The sequence below is a fragment of the Scardinius erythrophthalmus genome (assembly GCF_964197995.2).
Source record: "Scardinius erythrophthalmus genome assembly, chromosome: 25".
NCBI lineage: Eukaryota > Metazoa > Chordata > Actinopteri > Cypriniformes > Leuciscidae > Scardinius > Scardinius erythrophthalmus.
This window is the reverse complement of record NC_138245.1, coordinates 9,061,262-9,078,832: the sequence shown is the minus strand read 5'-3', so window position 1 is coordinate 9,078,832 and position 17,571 is coordinate 9,061,262.

Below are 17,571 nucleotides of genomic sequence, written 5' to 3'. Positions count from 1 at the left end.
AGACACTCAGACAAAGGAAGATACAACTCAATTGTTAGTACCACGGAGCCGTCGGGAAATGCTTTTCCAGACGGCACATTGTAATCCGATGGCGGGGCATCTAGGGATGACAGCTACGTTAAATCGTCCAAAGACCCGTTTTTTTTGGCCTGGCATTCACGAGAACACGTGCAGATGGTGCGTGTCGTGTCGGCAATGTCAGTTGGTGAACCCACCGGCCGCCCCAAAAGCGCCATTGCGCCCTCTACCTCTTGTGCAGGTCCCCTTCGAACGAATTGGTATGGACCTCATCAGGCCCTCATCAGAGATTCTCACGGATCAGGGCACCGCGTTTATGTCACGCACGTTAAGCCAATTGTACGGATTATTGGGCATTAAATCGGTGCGCACCAGCGTCTATCACCCACAAACGGACGGGCTGGTCGAATGATTTAATCCGACATTGAAGACAATGATTCGTAAATTCGTACAAGAAGACGCGAAAAATTGGGACAGATGGCTAGAACCCCTTTTATTCGCCGTATGCGAGGTCCCGCAAGCCTCCACGGGGTTTTCCCCCTTCGAGTTTCTTTATGAACGTCAGCCCCGTGGGGTTTTAGACGTCCTAAAAGAAAGTTGGGAGGACGGACGCTCAGATAGCAAAAATGAAATTCAGTATGTCATGGACCTGAGAGCAAAACTCCATACACTGGGGCGGCTCTCTATGGAGAATTTGCTTCAGGCTCAGGACAGACAAAGCCAGTTGTATAACAGGGCAACTGTATAACAGGGAAGTGGCAAGGACCCTTTGAGGTCACACAGCGAATAGGAGATCTCAATTATGAGGTAATACGAACAGACAGAGGCGATTCACGGCAAATCTACCACCTCAACCTCCTAAAAAAATGGAGTGAGGAGGAGTCAGTGTTGCTTGCGACGGCAGTGAGCGGAGAGGAGGATCTCGGGCCAGAAGCGATCATCAAAGAGAAATCTCTCGCCCTGGCCCCGGGGGGGGGGGGGGGGATCACCTCTCACCCTCGCAGCTCACTGACATCACAAGATTACAAATAGTGTTTGCAGATGTGTTTTCGCCCCTGCCTGGTCATACTAATCTGATTCAGCACCATATTGAGACAGAGCCGGGCGTGGTGGTTCGCAGCCGGCCGTACAGGTTGCCTGAACACAAAAAAAAAGTGGTTCAGACAGAATTAGAGGCAATGCTGGAGATGGGAGTAATTGAGGAGTCCCACAGTGACTGGGCGAGCCCGATAGTTTTAGTTCCTAGAATGGACGGCTCGGTGCGGTTTTGTGTGGACTATCGCAGGGTGAATGCAGTGTCGAAATTCGACGCATATCCAATGCCGCGGATTGATGAGATGCTTGATCGGTTAGGTACGGATCGTTTTTAGTCGACACTGGTCTTAACAAAAGGATATTGGCAGATCCCCTTATCTCCCATGTCCAAATAAAAAACAGCCTTCACCACGCCGTTTGGATTACACCAATTGGTGACACTTCCTTTCGGGTTGTTCGGGGTCCGGGACACGTTTCAGCGTCTCATGGACAGAGTTCTGCGGCCCCATGCTGCATATGCCGCTGCTTACTTGGATGATATCATCATCTACAGTAATGACTGGCAGCGGCATATGGAGCATTTGAGGGCCGTCCTTGGGGCGCTGAGACAGGCAGGGCTAACGGCCAACCAGAAGAAGTGTGCAGTTGGGTGGGTGGAGGTAAGGTATCTGGGCCCCAAATTGACAAGACAGCGGCATTTGCAACCTGTCCCAGACCTAAGACCAAAAAGGAGGTAAGGCAGTTCCTGGGGCTGGCGGGATATTACAGAAGGTTTATTCCTGGATATTCGAACCCCACCAGCCTGCTGACTAACCTCACTAAAAAGGAGGTACGAGATACGGTCCAGTGGACGGAGCACTGCCAACAGGCTTTTACCCAGGTTAAGGCTGCTCTGTGTTGCGGACCGCTCCTGCACTCTCCTAATTTCTCTCTCCCTTTTTTGTTGCAGACTGATGCGTCAGACAGGGGGCTGGGCGCTGTCCTGTCCCAGGAGGTGGAGGGGGAGGACCGCCCGGTGCTGTACATTAGTCGTAAGCTCTCAAAGAGAAAGACTAAGTACAGCACCATAGAGAAGGAGTGTTTGGCTATCAGATGGACGGTTCTCACCATTCGCGATTACCTCCTGGGGCGGGAGTTCACCCTCTGTTCGGACCACGCGCCCCTGCAGTGGATCACCCGTTGGTATCTAGCTTTACAGCCTTTTAAGTGCAAGGTGATCCACAGGCCGGGGGCGCAGATGGCTGTGGCTGATGGCTCCCCGGTCTGAGTCGGGCGGTGGGGGTATGTGGCGGGGGAGTCGTGGTTCAGCGAGGTCTGCGACGAGAGAGAGAGTGGAGAGACGAGCGGCGGTAAGTAGGTCAAGTGCAAAATGACTTACACCTGAGTCTTGTTGCAGTAATTGGCGTGGGGAGACCGTATAAAGCCAGACTGGTATGGAGCTAGAAGAGTCTCAATAAAGATAAATGCACAAACTGCATTCACATATGCACACACAGGATACACAAATGCACACACATGATTCATAAATACACACACAGGATACACAAATGCGCACAAAATTCACAAATGCACACACAGAATTTAAAAAGCACAGAAGATTCACAAATGCATACAAATTTCAGAAATGCACACAAAATTCATAAATACACACACAATCAGAAATGAAAACAAAATTTACAAATGCACACAAGATTCACAAATGCTCAGGACAAGATTCAGAAATGTATTTCTGATGCACACACAAATATATCTTGATTTACAAACTGCTTGCGGTCTGTGAACTTCACTGCATTTGTGTGTGAATTTTGAGACTCCCCTGACTTGGCTCGACACACAAATGCCTTTTTTTAAACAGGGAATGACCTGTGACCAATCAGATACCTCCCTTGTTTTAGCCAATCACAAGAACGCACCCCACGTGGGGGATTGTTTACTTGTAAGCCAATCACATTAAGTGTGGGCGCAGCGCTAGAGCGAGGTGGGTGGAGTTCTGCCAGTTGGTTGAGACCATTTTTTACAGTCTATGGTTGAGGCGGTGGGCCGGACCTCGAAATTACGAATTTAATACTTACCTCTCAGCTGTGTACGTTTTTTTTTTTTTTTTTTTTTTTTGCTGAGGCCATGTAATAAAATCGTATAAGTACTGCAGACATTGTTTCCAACTTTGTTGTTTGCACATTTGACGCAAAATGTCCTTACAAACTCTTACTTTTTTAAACCGGCAAGTAAGCAGTACTAATCATAACGTTAGAAAACCTCCCGTTTCCTTGACAACCAATAAATAATGAACACAGATTGTACGGCGGAGGCAAAGTAATCTTTGTCAGTGACCAGGAAGCTGCGTTCTTGAAATTTTAATTTTGCTTTAATCTTAAAAAATGTAATTTTAGTAATGTAGTTCAGTAATACTGAGGTAAAAATTAGGTGTTTTATCCGTTTAGCCTCAAATGTAAAAAGCCCTGTAACTCCTTTCCCAGACAAGTTGGGCAAAGTCTGTTCAATGTAGCCTACACACAAATTATTTTTATTAATGCAATGGACTGTTGCCTATGGCTTGCTCAGTTGGGGATATTTAATTTAATTAATCAATCAACAATACTATTGATCAGCATTACCAAACGTGGACGTTTTCCACTAGAAACAAACATTGATGTATTATTTTAATTTAATACTGTGAAGCTGCTTTGATACAATCTCTATTGTGAAAAGCGCTATATTAATAAACTTGACTTGACTGTAACGGCACATCCGTATGTCATATTTTCCTAATGTCTGGTACTGTTAAACATGTTTTCACGTGAATGAATAATGATATGCAAAGGATGCATATGACATACCCCCCAAAAAAAAAAAAGGTTGTTGCTCAGAAGTCATTCTGAATAGACACATAACCAACATATATTTAGAAATCCAACCCTTGAGAGTTTACATTTCAAGTCTCAAAATTAATATTGATATATATACGCTTAAACACAAACAAAAACAACAAATATTAAGAATATATTTATTAAATGTATAAAAATTTTATGTGAATTTAGGATTGCAACTTATAACCACAACTAAAACATGGGGATTTTTTAAAGACAATCATCCCGCACATCCTATTCTATAATAAAATCAGCTAATCGAATATTTGAAAATCGTGCCTTATCCCTAATTAATATAGTATTATTGTGTAAGTGGATGACATGACAAGTAGCAAAGGCAGTGTAAGTGGGGTCAAATGTTCATAGCAAATTTAAAAATAAAACAATGTAGCAGCATCATAGTGTAAACTACCAGTGTATTTGTGCAAGAGTCAATCAGCTGCCCTTAGGTTACTGGAGGGTGGGGTTGGAAGGAAGAGGCTCTCTATGATTCCCCTATAGAAAGTTAAGAGGATGGATTTTTGGGAGATGAGCCTTCCTCAACTGTGGGAGGAAGTGCAGAGGTTTTTGGACTTTCTTGGCCAGGTTCTGTTGGTGGTGTCGATAGATCGAGATGGGTCATCTGTGATGTGGATACTAAGCAACTCTGTGATCTTGACCTGCTCCATCATGGTGCTGTTGATGTGATGATTGTCAACGATCACCTCTGTAGTCATTTGGGTGTGGAGAGATATGATGTTGTCCTGTCCGTGTTAGATAAACAACTGAATTATATTCAGATAAATAAACACAGAAAGCGCACATTACTAGATAATATTCAATCACATTTTTCATCTTGACATTTGTATTAAGACTACTGCAGTTCTGACCACAAATAATTTTGTTAAATAGATCAAAAACAGCCATCTTTAACTAAAATATTTTTCCACCATATTCCATCTTATACCTGTTCTGTTGTGTAGGTGAAGCCCAACCACTGACAGATGTACCATGCACAGAATTATGTCATTGTATAAACTGTGACAATCAACCATAATTGGCTTAAATAACTCCATGACTACCACTATAAAGTTGATTTGAAATCATTCTTTATTTTGGTTAGCACTCTTTTTAGCTGATAATTAGTCTAGCTTACTTGTAGCCTAGGTAGCTTGCTGTAACCAACCTCGACATACCCTCCCGTTTACCCCGTGATTCTCCCTTAGTCAGACTTATTTCCTGCTGTCTTCCCGTTTAAAATTTTTCCCGTAATAATCCCGTATTTGAATACTCTTTGCTTAGTTTATTGTGTATGTACCGAATGATTATTTTGGATTAGCCTAAGCAGCATACCGTTAGACCTAGCTTTACTGCTCCACTTACCAACATTCTTTCGTGGCTAACGTTACTGTTCTCATCAACAACAACCAGTGATGCGCGGGTTGATCCGAAATGAGTGGGTGCCTGCGGTTACGAGTCATCCAAAAATATTTTTTAATGATATTCGGGTCGCGGTCGTTCAGATCGTTTGAAATAAAGATGCCAATTAAACCTTTGTAATTGATATAGTTCTAGACACAATTTTCTATGAATACGTTTTAAATTTAATTTACACTTAACTGGCGCGAAGATGACGCACGAGCTCAGTCTGCAGGTAGAGATGGAGGCGGCAAGAGAAAAGGTGAAGACTGGGGAGTGGAAGCTCCGCAAATACACAAATAGAAAGAGCAAAGTGTGGGAGACATTTGCCGAAATAATGAAAGATGATGACCAAAGTGCTGGCTTTGTCATGTGTAGGCTACTTCTTGCGATGCTATTTACACATTTGATAACCACAAAACTGGCACGACCAACCAGGCACGGCGCCAGGATTCCAGTTTTGGATAAGCCAGACCAATTGTGGGTGGGCCTTAAATTAAAAACGTTAAATAAAAAAAATTAAATAAATAAAAAAACGTTATCCAATCACTGCTTAACCTAATAAAAAAATATTTACTAATATAGTAGCCTACTGTTATATTATCTGTGCGTATACATAATATAGATTGTAATAGCTTGATGCTCTTTAAATATTGTGTTGCATTGTAAAAGTAAATCCGCGATCGCTCTCCATGGTTCTGACCAAAGAAGAGAGCTTTGGAATCTCCATTATGAATATACCTGGGCTGCATTTTCCGATAAGATTGTCTCTTAGCGCGCTGCGATAACTTGACTAAAGGTATACTACCACTAAAGGTATATCATTGCTAGGCGTCTTCAGGGCTATCATCCACTCGTGAGGCAGAGGCGCTGAGAGGCAGAGGCGCTGGCGCCCTCCTAGCAACGGCGCTGTTTTTGGTAAAACATGATTTTGACGACTTCATTAAGTTTTGTTTTATAGAAAACTCTTTTTAAAAGATTTTCGTTTTGTATAAATTGTATCTTAATTTTGATCAATGTTTTATCAATCAATTGCCCGTATTTATTAAATAAGAAGCAAATATATAGCAGACAAAATAAGGCGCTGGTACGCGATCACTGCATGTGAACTGGAGGGCGCCGAAACTCAACTTGTGCCTCACAGATTTGATAAATATAGGCTATATATTACAGAAAGCTTGAAATGTCTACTTTTAAACGAAAATATTCAAATCAAAATAAATAGGCTATACTCTCTGATTAGGCTAATCCATATGAAATGTGCATTTCTCTCTGGCGTTCATGGCGAGTCCGCAATCTCCGCATTGTCAACTTCATCTTTGCAGCGACACAGAAAACACCAGTTTATTACTAAACAATTAAATGTCTCCTTGCTAATTTAGACACATTCATAATCATTACTTCAACCGGTTCTTTGTGGCAAGCTATAAGCGTGCGGTCATTACGCTTATTCCTGTAGGCTAGCCTTTAAGTAATTAATTTAATATAAAGGGGCGATTTGTCCACGAATGGCTTAAATGAACAACTAGTCGACAAGAAAAAAAAATAGTCGGAGGCAGCCCTTATTCCACATATTTTCGAAACAGCAGGCCATCTGGGTTGGGCGAGCGACCATGAGCGGAGCGGAATATTCAGAAATGCGTTCTCTACTCACGAGCTCTGATCGGAACAAACCCGAACCTCACTGTCTGCTGAACTTGCGCAGAAACATCAAAATAGACATAGCCAGCTTTTTAAAATTGTTTTTAAAACTAAACATTTAGACTATTTTAGTTCAAATTATGAGCTTATATTGACGATTTTTTATAATTCTTGACAAAATTAGAATATTAAGTTATATTAATAGCTACGATGAGCATTATAGCTACTCTAAAAAAAATGCGGGTCAGGAAGCGGGTCGGGTATAATATTTTCTTTTTCGTTTTTTGCGGTCCGAGTTGCGGGCGGGTTAACGTTAGTTGAAAACGTCGGTCGGGTGCGGTTTGTTTATACATTGACCCGCGCATCACTGACGACAACGCATATATTCACGGCGAACTATAGCTTGCAGTCTTAAATACAACTTATATGAAAAGCATTAAGATATAGGGGTGTATAATCATTGTAAAACAAATCTTACCTTGACGTTGTCTTGCCGAGACACACCGGTCTCTTCACGTTGGGTTGTAGACTGTTTCAAAACTGACGCGACGTCGGTTCAACGAATAACGTGATTGGCCAAATCTATTCAACAAGGTAACAACACAAGTGTTGATTGGATCTCACTCCGGCCAACGTTTGTGATCAGCTAGCGAAATGAAATCTATTTTTATACTTTAATGTGCAACAATTGGCGTTGGAAACAATCATTAATCTTTTTGTGAATTATTCATACAGACAAAAATGAGCCACACAGCTGCTGAGTAACTGTCAAATCAAAAACTAAACGAGATAGACGGACTTGGCCCACCACCTAAGAAGCCGGTCTAAACCAACTGGCAGAACTCCACCCACCTCGCTCTAGCGCTCGCGCCCACACTTCATGTGATTGGCTTACAAGTAAACAATCTCCCACGTGGGGTGCGTTCTTGTGATTGGCTAAAACAAGGGACGTATCTGATTGGTCACAGGTCATTCCCTGTTTAAAAAAAGGCATTTGTGTGTCAAGTCAGGGGAGTCTCAAAATTCACACACAAATGCAGTGAAGTTCACAGACCGCAAGCAGTTTGTAAATCAAGATATGTTTGTGTGTGCATCAGAAATACATTTCTGAATCTTGTCCTGAGCATTTGTGAATCTTGTGTGCATTTGTAAATTTTGTTTTCATTTCTGAATTGTGTGTGTATTTATGAATTTTGTGTGCATTTCTGAATTTTGTATGCATTTGTGAATCTTCTGTGCTTTTTAAATTCTGTGTGTGCATTTGTGAATTTTGTGCGCATTTGTGTATCCTGTGTGTGTATTTATGAATCATGTGTGTGCATTTGTGTATCCTGTGTGTGCATATGTGAATGCAGTTTGTGCATTTATCTTTATTGAGACTCTTCTAGCTCCATAGACTGGAACCAGCGATCGAGGAGAGAGGGCTGAGGACTCGTGGGACCGCTAACAGAGGACTCTGAACGAGAAAGACGAATGCTGTCGAGTATTTTGAACTGTGGAATGAGATTTGTGTTTGATGCGCATGTGGCGCAATTGTGATCTGAGTTTATTTAATAAATTACCCACGAGCATCAGCCAGCCGACCCCGGTCTCCTTCCTTCTCACACACAGAAACAAGGGAAAAATATTACACCAACATTTATTGGTAACGTCAATTAATAAAAATACAACTCTTCATGTTTGGCTCATGTCAGCTCAGGTCCATTAAAACATTTATTTTTAGAATATATTATTTATTTAAAAAATGAACATTACTAGGATTAATAAATGCTTTACAATTATTTTTCATTGCTAGTTCGTGTGAGCTAATGTAGTTAACTACTGTTAATAAATGGAATCTGATGGAAAATGGAATATTATTGTGTATATTCAGATGTTATATTAATTACAAACAGTGTGGGGGGTAGCACATTGCAAGTAATGCAAGGTACGTAATCAGAATAATTTATTTTCAGATAACTTGACATGATTCCTATCTTGTGACTTTTAAGTTGAAGTGTTTTCTGTTCCTATTGTTTCTGTATTGACTTGTTATAAGCCTATGTTTTTGACCAACTTTTTCTAAGTTTGATGTTATTTCTTGCAATAAATTACCACTGCAGAAAATAAATATTTGTTTAGTTATCACCAAAGCTTGATGTATTTTGTTGTAGATCAGAATGTTTCTTTGAAACGGGATTCCGTATTGTCGCCTCAGTGTGAGCATGCGTTTAATCATCTCACTTGCAGTATTTTCAGTATTCCTCAAAATAAATAGAAACAGTTAAATGCAAACTCAACATTTTATGCAAACCAATGCAATAATTAAATATAACAAATAATACAAATATTCTTGTATTTTATCTTACTTTATTAAGCAATGTCTTTGCTGCTGACCTTCAATGATCCAATTCAACCATACGAATAAAAGCAAACATGACTTAAAAATAGACTCTGTAGTCTATAGACTTTACACTCTGTGTAAAGTTTTCAATGTAAATCTGTGGTGAAAAATGGAACTGCAGCATGCTCTCATAGAGTGCCATTGGGGCAGATTTCTGACTGTGCCGTTTATTTTCACGTCACCTCACGCAAACCTCACTTCAGAACAAGACGCTATCAGTCCACTTCTGCTATGTGTCTGTATCAGTTCAGCATGTCTGTTCTTCCTTTGTGGAGTAGCATATCAAATTAATGAAAGTATTAACCCTTTAGTTTAAAACCTATGGTTTAAACATGCTCATGTCAATAACTATTATATACAGTAGTTCTGTCAGGACAACTCTCGGGAGAGTGGTATGGTAATAGAGATTGGCATGGTGATGGATATGGCAATGTTAATGTATTTGGTCTAGGCAGAATAGATCTGCTAAGATACTGCAAAGCAAGTACAGAGACTTGCTAGTGCCAATACATTCACAGACATTGCTGTGAGCATATAAAACATGCTGCTGCTACTGCTGCACATGTAACATACACTACATGATTTAACCCCCCAACAAAGCAGGAGACAAGGGAAAAGGGCAGAGCCCTCTCCGACACAAACATCTAAACCAATCATTTATAGTTGTATGGCCAATGAAAATAAGGCTGTTGTGCACAGCTGAAAAGACTATTGATACTTTTCACCCTACACAGTTGCACAGGGTAATGGGAGAAATAGACAATACAAGTAATATGCATGTGGTGTTGAGTGAGAAAACAAGCTGCTGCATTGGCAGATATGCATTTATCTGCACAAAACACTTATGAATAAGAAAACAATGAACGTGAGCCTTCTGAACTCTTCTCGGCTTTCAGCGCCACACACGTGTGAGGAAACCCAAAAGCCTGCGACACTCCAGTACAAAAGTGCGCATGACCCTTGCCTATCTACACCAAGCCCTGACGGGAATATGCATTGCATACACATATACAACAAGCGCCAGTACATCCTGAATTAATGCATCATAACAGTTAAATTAGTTACTTGTAACACTACAGAATTCAACAACATATTTTTAAGGTCAATATAGACCTAAAACCTTAATACATTATCCTATTCATTAACTAAATCTTCAGCATCCGGGGATGTCCCCACCAATATCAAAGAAACATTTGATAAGCACACACCCCAATTCAATCAGCATCTGGCCTTAAATTAGGAAACAAACTCACCCAGCAATCTTCGCACTATTCCAGTTCTCCAACGACAATTCTAAGTGTATCCGCATGTTTTCTCCTCGTGTTTCCAAGTCTGCTCCGTGAATATCCACTTGCAATACTTACCCGTTCTGATGCCTGTCTATTGAGGTGTGTGCAATGTCAGCCAGCTCTGCCATCTTTGCCTGGTTTATCTGTAAGATAAAAGGACAATTTAGTTACCATTTCTCCTTCTGCACTTATCTACTTTGTGTCACTCACCTGCTATCTCTGTCCTTGCTGTGTGTCTCCAATAAAGTTGTATTCTGGATTCAGGTACTTCCTGTCCAGTGTGTATCTCCTGACAGATATATGAATAATCGGTAACACTTTAGAATACTGTTCCTTCATTAATGAATAACTACACAGGAACAAATGAGTAATGCATTAGTAACACTCTAGTAACTACTATTAACTAACAATAAACTCTGATTAACGAATTAGTAAGTAATAGCGCTCAGTCGGATGTGGTAGTTCACTATTAGCTAATCAATAACTACTATTTTTCATACCTCACTGAAGACTATAAGAACTACTATATACAGGTTAATAAATATTTATAATGCACAATGTTTAATATAAAGTAATAGTAGCCCATTAGTAATGAATCAAGTGTTACTACATCCTTCTAAAGGAACTACTAATAATTTGGATCAGTATTCTAAAGTGAAAAACATGATAACAACCTAATATTGACTGAAGTCATTGTAAGCTTTTAAGGCTTTTGTAAGGTTTTGGATAGTAATGAATCAAGTGTTACTACATCTTTCTAAAGGAACTACTCATCATTTGGATCAGTATTCTAAAGTGAAGATCATGGGATCTAGTGAACACACTAGTAATGACTAAAGTGTTACCAAATCCATTGGAAGGAATTGCTATTCAAAATCTTACAAAAATCTCAAAAGCTTACAATGACTTCAGTCAATATTAGGTAGTTATCATGTTTTTCACTTTAGAATACTGATCCAAATAATTAGTAGTTCCTTTAGAATGATGTAGTAATACTTGAGTCATTACTAGTGGGTTACCATTACCTTTTATTATAAATTATGCATTATTCATGTTAATTATGAACCTGTAGATAGTAGTGCTCTGGGAGGTATGAAAAAAATAGTAGTTATTGATTAGCTAATAATGAACTACTACATTCATCTGAGCGCTATTACTTACTAATTTGTTAATCAGAGTTCCTTGTTAGTTAATAGTAGTTACTAGAATGTTAATAATTCGTTACTCGTTTGTTCCTGTGTAAATATTCATTAATGAAGGAACCGTATTCTAAAGTGTTACCGAATAATCAATTAAACCAAAGTTGCTTCAGTCCAGTAAATGTTTTACATTTACTATATAAAATCATTAAAAATTTCAGAGCAAGACTTTTAATTGATAAAAAAGTATGAACTTTCAATCAGAGGACAAGAATGTATGAAGTAGATTGGGTTTTTCAGAAAAGTGTTGGTCATAATGATAATTTATAGGCCCTAGAAAAATGTGCATTCAATCTGATACAGTAAGCATTATAGGCATTATACTCATTGTTCAACAGAATTTTACAAAAAATGTTTAGTTTAAGTTATGAGAGTTTAAAAAATGTGGCTAAAATGTTGTAAAACACTGCCAAACAAGCATTATATATATATATATATATATATATATATATATATATATATATATATATATATATATATATATATATATATTTATTTATTATATAATTATACTTCCAAAGGGGCAACGTATCTTGGGAACAACTCACTATAGCGGTTGCTGTTTCCGTCCGCCGGCATTTTGTCAGTCAAAAATAGTCGATCTCCGAATGCGAATGAACTGACTCTGAATTTTAGTATTATTTCTTATATGAGGATATTTTTTCAAATACAAGGTCAATATTGATTTTTACTAATGACAAAACAACAAATTATCTGTGAATTTATATGGAACTGAGCTTTCCATCTTTACTCTCCTCCCTGTTACGTTGCATTCAGAGATCAACTATTTTTGACTGACAAAATGCCAGCGGACGGAAACAACAACAGCTACAGTGACTTGTTCAAAATCTTTCTTTTTAGTAAACTCTGTGTACACAAACAATGTTGTCAAAGCTCGAGTTCATGTGTAGAGCCCCTGGTGACACTTCGAGCAAAGTTTCATGTTGTGTCGAGCCTTCTTAGTGTTTTAAAAGTAGTGATTTTGATGCTATCATAGTCGTGCCACTAGCACTCCCATTCAAAAGGCAATTTGACCGAAAACGAAAATACGGTCAAATTTAAAAGTGGCGTTTCCACTCTAATTATGCTTTTAAGAAAGTTTGCCTCGGGTAGATTAACAAAAAGACCCTAGGTTCTACATTTTGGCAAGAGTTACGCTTTAATAACTAATGATCTTCGCAACGGAAGTGAATCAATCAATTAAAACTAACTTTAGCTGGACAATAACTTTATCATAGAGCTGTTGTAAAGCCTAAACAATCTGTTACGGTAATTTCCTATTATCTCTGTAAAGCTGCTTTGAAACAATCCATATTGTTAAAAGCGCTATATAAATGAAGGTGACTTGACTGTGTCCTAATTTTCTGCAACCCAGACTGGCAGCACAGCTGAAAGGTTTGTTTGATGAATGGCATTACGTTATAAAGTAATGCAATTAGTTACTTTTTTAAGGAGTAATGCAATTGTAATGCATTACTTTTAAAAGTAACTTTCCCCAAAACTGATTACAAATAAATATATTATTATTATTATTTTTTTTTTTTTTGTAAAAACACATTTAAAAAGAATTAAACAATACTATAATAAGAAATATAGATGAGAAATAGAGCAAATATCCATTTTAAGGCTGACCTGCTCTTTAGATTTCTCTTTGTTCATAACTGGCTATAGTCCCATATTGTCTGTCTGGTGATTGGCAGAGTGTCCAGCAGCAGGGTCTAGAGGGTCCAGCTTTATTGATTTCCTGCTTGTGCTGGCTGCCTGAGCTGTCAGTCAAGTGCTCAGAACAGTAGGATGTCACTGGGCGTGCACTGACAGGCATGCAGCCATGAACACCAAACAAGCACAACATGTTACTGTGGGCGACAGCCAGAGCGCTAGTGGGCAGAAACACCCTCTTTCATCTCAGGCTATATGGAACGGTATCATTCTGAATTAAAATAAGCCTCTCTCTTGTTTTAAACACATTCAATACCAGACAGAATGAATGGATTGTAATGAGTTGTGTGAGAGAGGCTGTCAGGCGTGGCTGTAATATGTTCTGAGCTGATTTCAGTTACATCTGGCAGTGAAGCCAGTGATTAGTTTGAGAGAATAATCTACAGACACCATGATTAATCTATTCTGAAGAGCATTGAGAAATATTAGACTTCTCAAACCTCACCATTCCATCGAAATGGTTTTAAAGGACAGAAGTGATACTCTCGTTTAAGAACTGGGAAAGGAAAATTCAGAAAGTTGGGACAAACTATGTAATCTTCAATCCTTCTCTTGCAGTTACAGTATAACTATAGGTTTAAAAAAAATGTTTTAGTAACAATGCTCTCTGTGTTAATACTACTGTCCCATTAATGTGAAATCTAAAAACAAAGCAAAAATAACAATGAAGAGATAGGTTACTCTTTATTTTAAGGTGTCCATGTTACAGTGTAATTATACATTTAAGAACTCACGGTAACACTTTATTTTACAGTATCATTGTTACATATGTTACATGTAATTACTATAGTAATAACTATAAAATATGCATAATTACATGCAACTAACCCTAAATCAAACCAAACCCTAACCCTATAGTCAGTGCATGTAGTTACTTAATATTACTCAATACTTAAATGTATAATTACACTGTAACAGGGACACCTTAAAATAAAGTGTAACCAAACTCACTCATATTAAAGGTTGTATCAGTGATTTCAGGCCCAAAAATAAATTATCACATTCATCTAATCTTTCCTAACGATCCGCTAGCTGCCCGCCCCATAAGCAGGCCATCAAAAAAACGCATCTCTCTAGGCAGCCTAGGCTCTGAGATCTGCTCACAAAAACAGTTGCTTTCACTACCACTCAAAACCAAAATAAATAGTGCTCCAACCAATCACAGACAGGGGTGGGTGTTGTGAGGTTTTCGCGTGCAGCTGTCATAGGCAGCCGTGCACGAGCGCAAAACCTCACAACACCCACCCCTGTCGGTGATTGGTTGGAACACTATTTATTTTGGTTTTGATCAATCTGGTTTTGAGTGAACCACTCAAAACCAGATTGTTTTTGTGTGCAGATCTCGGAGCCTAGGCTGCCTAGAGAGACGCGTTTTTTTGACGGCATGCTTATGGGGCGGGCAGCTAGCGGATCGTTAGGAAAGTTTAGATGAATATGATAATTTATTTTTGGGCCTGAAATCACAGATACAACCTTAAATTAACTGTATGTACTTATTATAGGGTTAGGGTCAGGATTAGATTTGGTTTGGGTTAGTTGCATGCACAATTTCTTTTATTAGTGTAGTTAGTACATGTAACATCTAACAAGGACACTGTTAAATAATGTGTTAATAAACAGAACAACTGAAATTTTCTAAATATGATAAACACAATGGTTTACACTTTATTTTAAAGTGTCTTTGTTACATTGTAATTCAAAATTTAAGTAATATTAAGTACATAAACTACATGCTAAAACTATAGTGACTATAGGGTTAGGATTAGGGTTTGGTTTAGGGTTAGTTCCATGTAATCATGCATAATTTATAGTTATTAATATAGTAACTACATGTAACAAATGTAAAAATGACACAGTGGAATAAAGTGTTACCACAAAATGTATATACTTTCAGAGGATTTCACCCTAAAAATAGAAAGCATACAAGGCATTTTATTTGCAATGTTTTCTTATACGTTAAACATCTTAGAAGTAGCCTGATGTCGTCATACTCAGATTCTAGTCAGAATGTGAGTCTGATACTGGTCCATTGAGCTTTGATTATGGGGCGTGTTTCAACCGAACCAGGAAAGAAAATGCCTCTGCACTCAATTGGATAGACCTACAACCAATCAGAGCAACGGAGTAAGTGACGTATGTTTTTCATTCATGTTTCTGATCGACAAATGCCTTGATCGTGGTTCTCTGTTCCTCTTTTAAAATTAATGCGCTGTCGATATCTTCTATAACAGACGCGATGGCGGAATCTACACATGATGTTTTATAAACAAAGTTCAGGAGGAGCACGTTCAAATAATCAATCCAATCAACCGTCTACGCTCTACACTATCAGCATGAGAGGAAGCATATTATTCACTCAGTAAACTCACCTAACATTCCTTGACAGTTTTCAGCATCCCTCCTCTCACTCTCGGCTTGTTCTTTCACAGCCAGGAATACGGGGGGAGTACTTTGGGTTCGGGCCAAAAACCGAGCCCGAGCCCTCTCCTCAGACAGCATGCCAAATAAGCATTTATTCTATCTGACTTATTTGTAAGCGTGAACTCGTGAACTCTCAATTCTCCAGCGGCAGTCATTTGAATTCAACCCAAGCGCTCGTTGATGACGTGGATGATTACGTTACCGTTGCTCATCTGTCCATCATCATCATATAAAGCCCGCCCTGACAATTTGATTGGTCCGAACAATTTTTGTTCGGGCATAATAGCTCCTCAACGGATCGAGTCCAGACCAAGCGGCAACCTCCCTGTCTCTCTCTTGAAACCAACACGGAAGTGAGTTAAACTGCAATTCATTGACTGGCCGCTTGGGCTGGCTGCAGAAGTGAGTCAAATCTGTATCTCCCCCATGTTAAAATTACCAACTTTACAGCAGAAAAAAAACATGTTTACAGCCTGGATCTTTATATATATATATATATATATATATATACACTGCTCAAAAAAATTAAAGGAACACTTTGAAAACACATCAGATCTCAATGGGGAAAAATATCATGCTGGATATCTATACTTATATGGACTGGGTAATGTGTTATGAACGAAAGGATGCCACATTGTTTGATGGAAATGAAAATGATCAACCTACAGAGGACTGAATTGAAAAACACCCCGGAAATCTAAGTGAAAAAATGATGCAGCAGGCTTGTCAATTTTACTGAAATTTCATTGCAGCAACTCAAAATGGTACTCAGTAGTTTGTATGGCCCCCACGTGCTTGTATGCATGCCTGACAACGTTGGGGCATGCTCCTAATGAGGCGATGGATGGTGTCCTGGGGTATTTCCTCCCAGATCTGGACCAGCGCATCACTGAGCTCCTGGACAGTCTGAGGTGCAACCAGGTCATGTCAGATGGACCGAAACACAATGTCCCAGAGGTGTTCTATTGGATGTAGGTCAGGTGAGCGTGGTGGCCCTTCAATGGTATCATTCCTTCATCCTCCAGGAACTGCCTGCATGCTCTCGCCACATGAGGCCGGGCATTGTTGTGCACCAGGAGGAACCCAGGACCCACTGCACCAGCATAGGGTCTGACAATGGATCCAAGGATTTCATCCCGATACCTAATGGCAGTCAGGGTGCCATTGTCTAGCCTGCAGAGGTCTGTGCGTCCCTCCATGGATATGCCTCCCCAGACCATCACTGACCCACCACCAAACCGGTCATGCTGAACGATGTTACAGGCAGCATAACATTCTCCACGGCTTCTCCAGACCCTTTCCTGTCTGTCACGTGCTCAGGGTGAACCTGCTCTCATTTGTGAAAACCACAGGGCACCAGTGGCGGACCTGCCAATTCTGGTGTTCAATGGGAAATGCCAATCGAGCTCCCTGGTACTGGGCAGTGAGCACAGGGCCCACTAGAGGACGTCGGGCCCTCAGGCCACCCTCATGAAGTCTGTTTCTGATTGTTTGGTCAGAGACATTCACACCAGCGGCCTGCTGGAGGTCATTTTGTAGGGCTCTGGCAGTGCTCATCATGTTCCTCCTCGCACAAAAGAGCAGATACCAGTCCTGCTGAT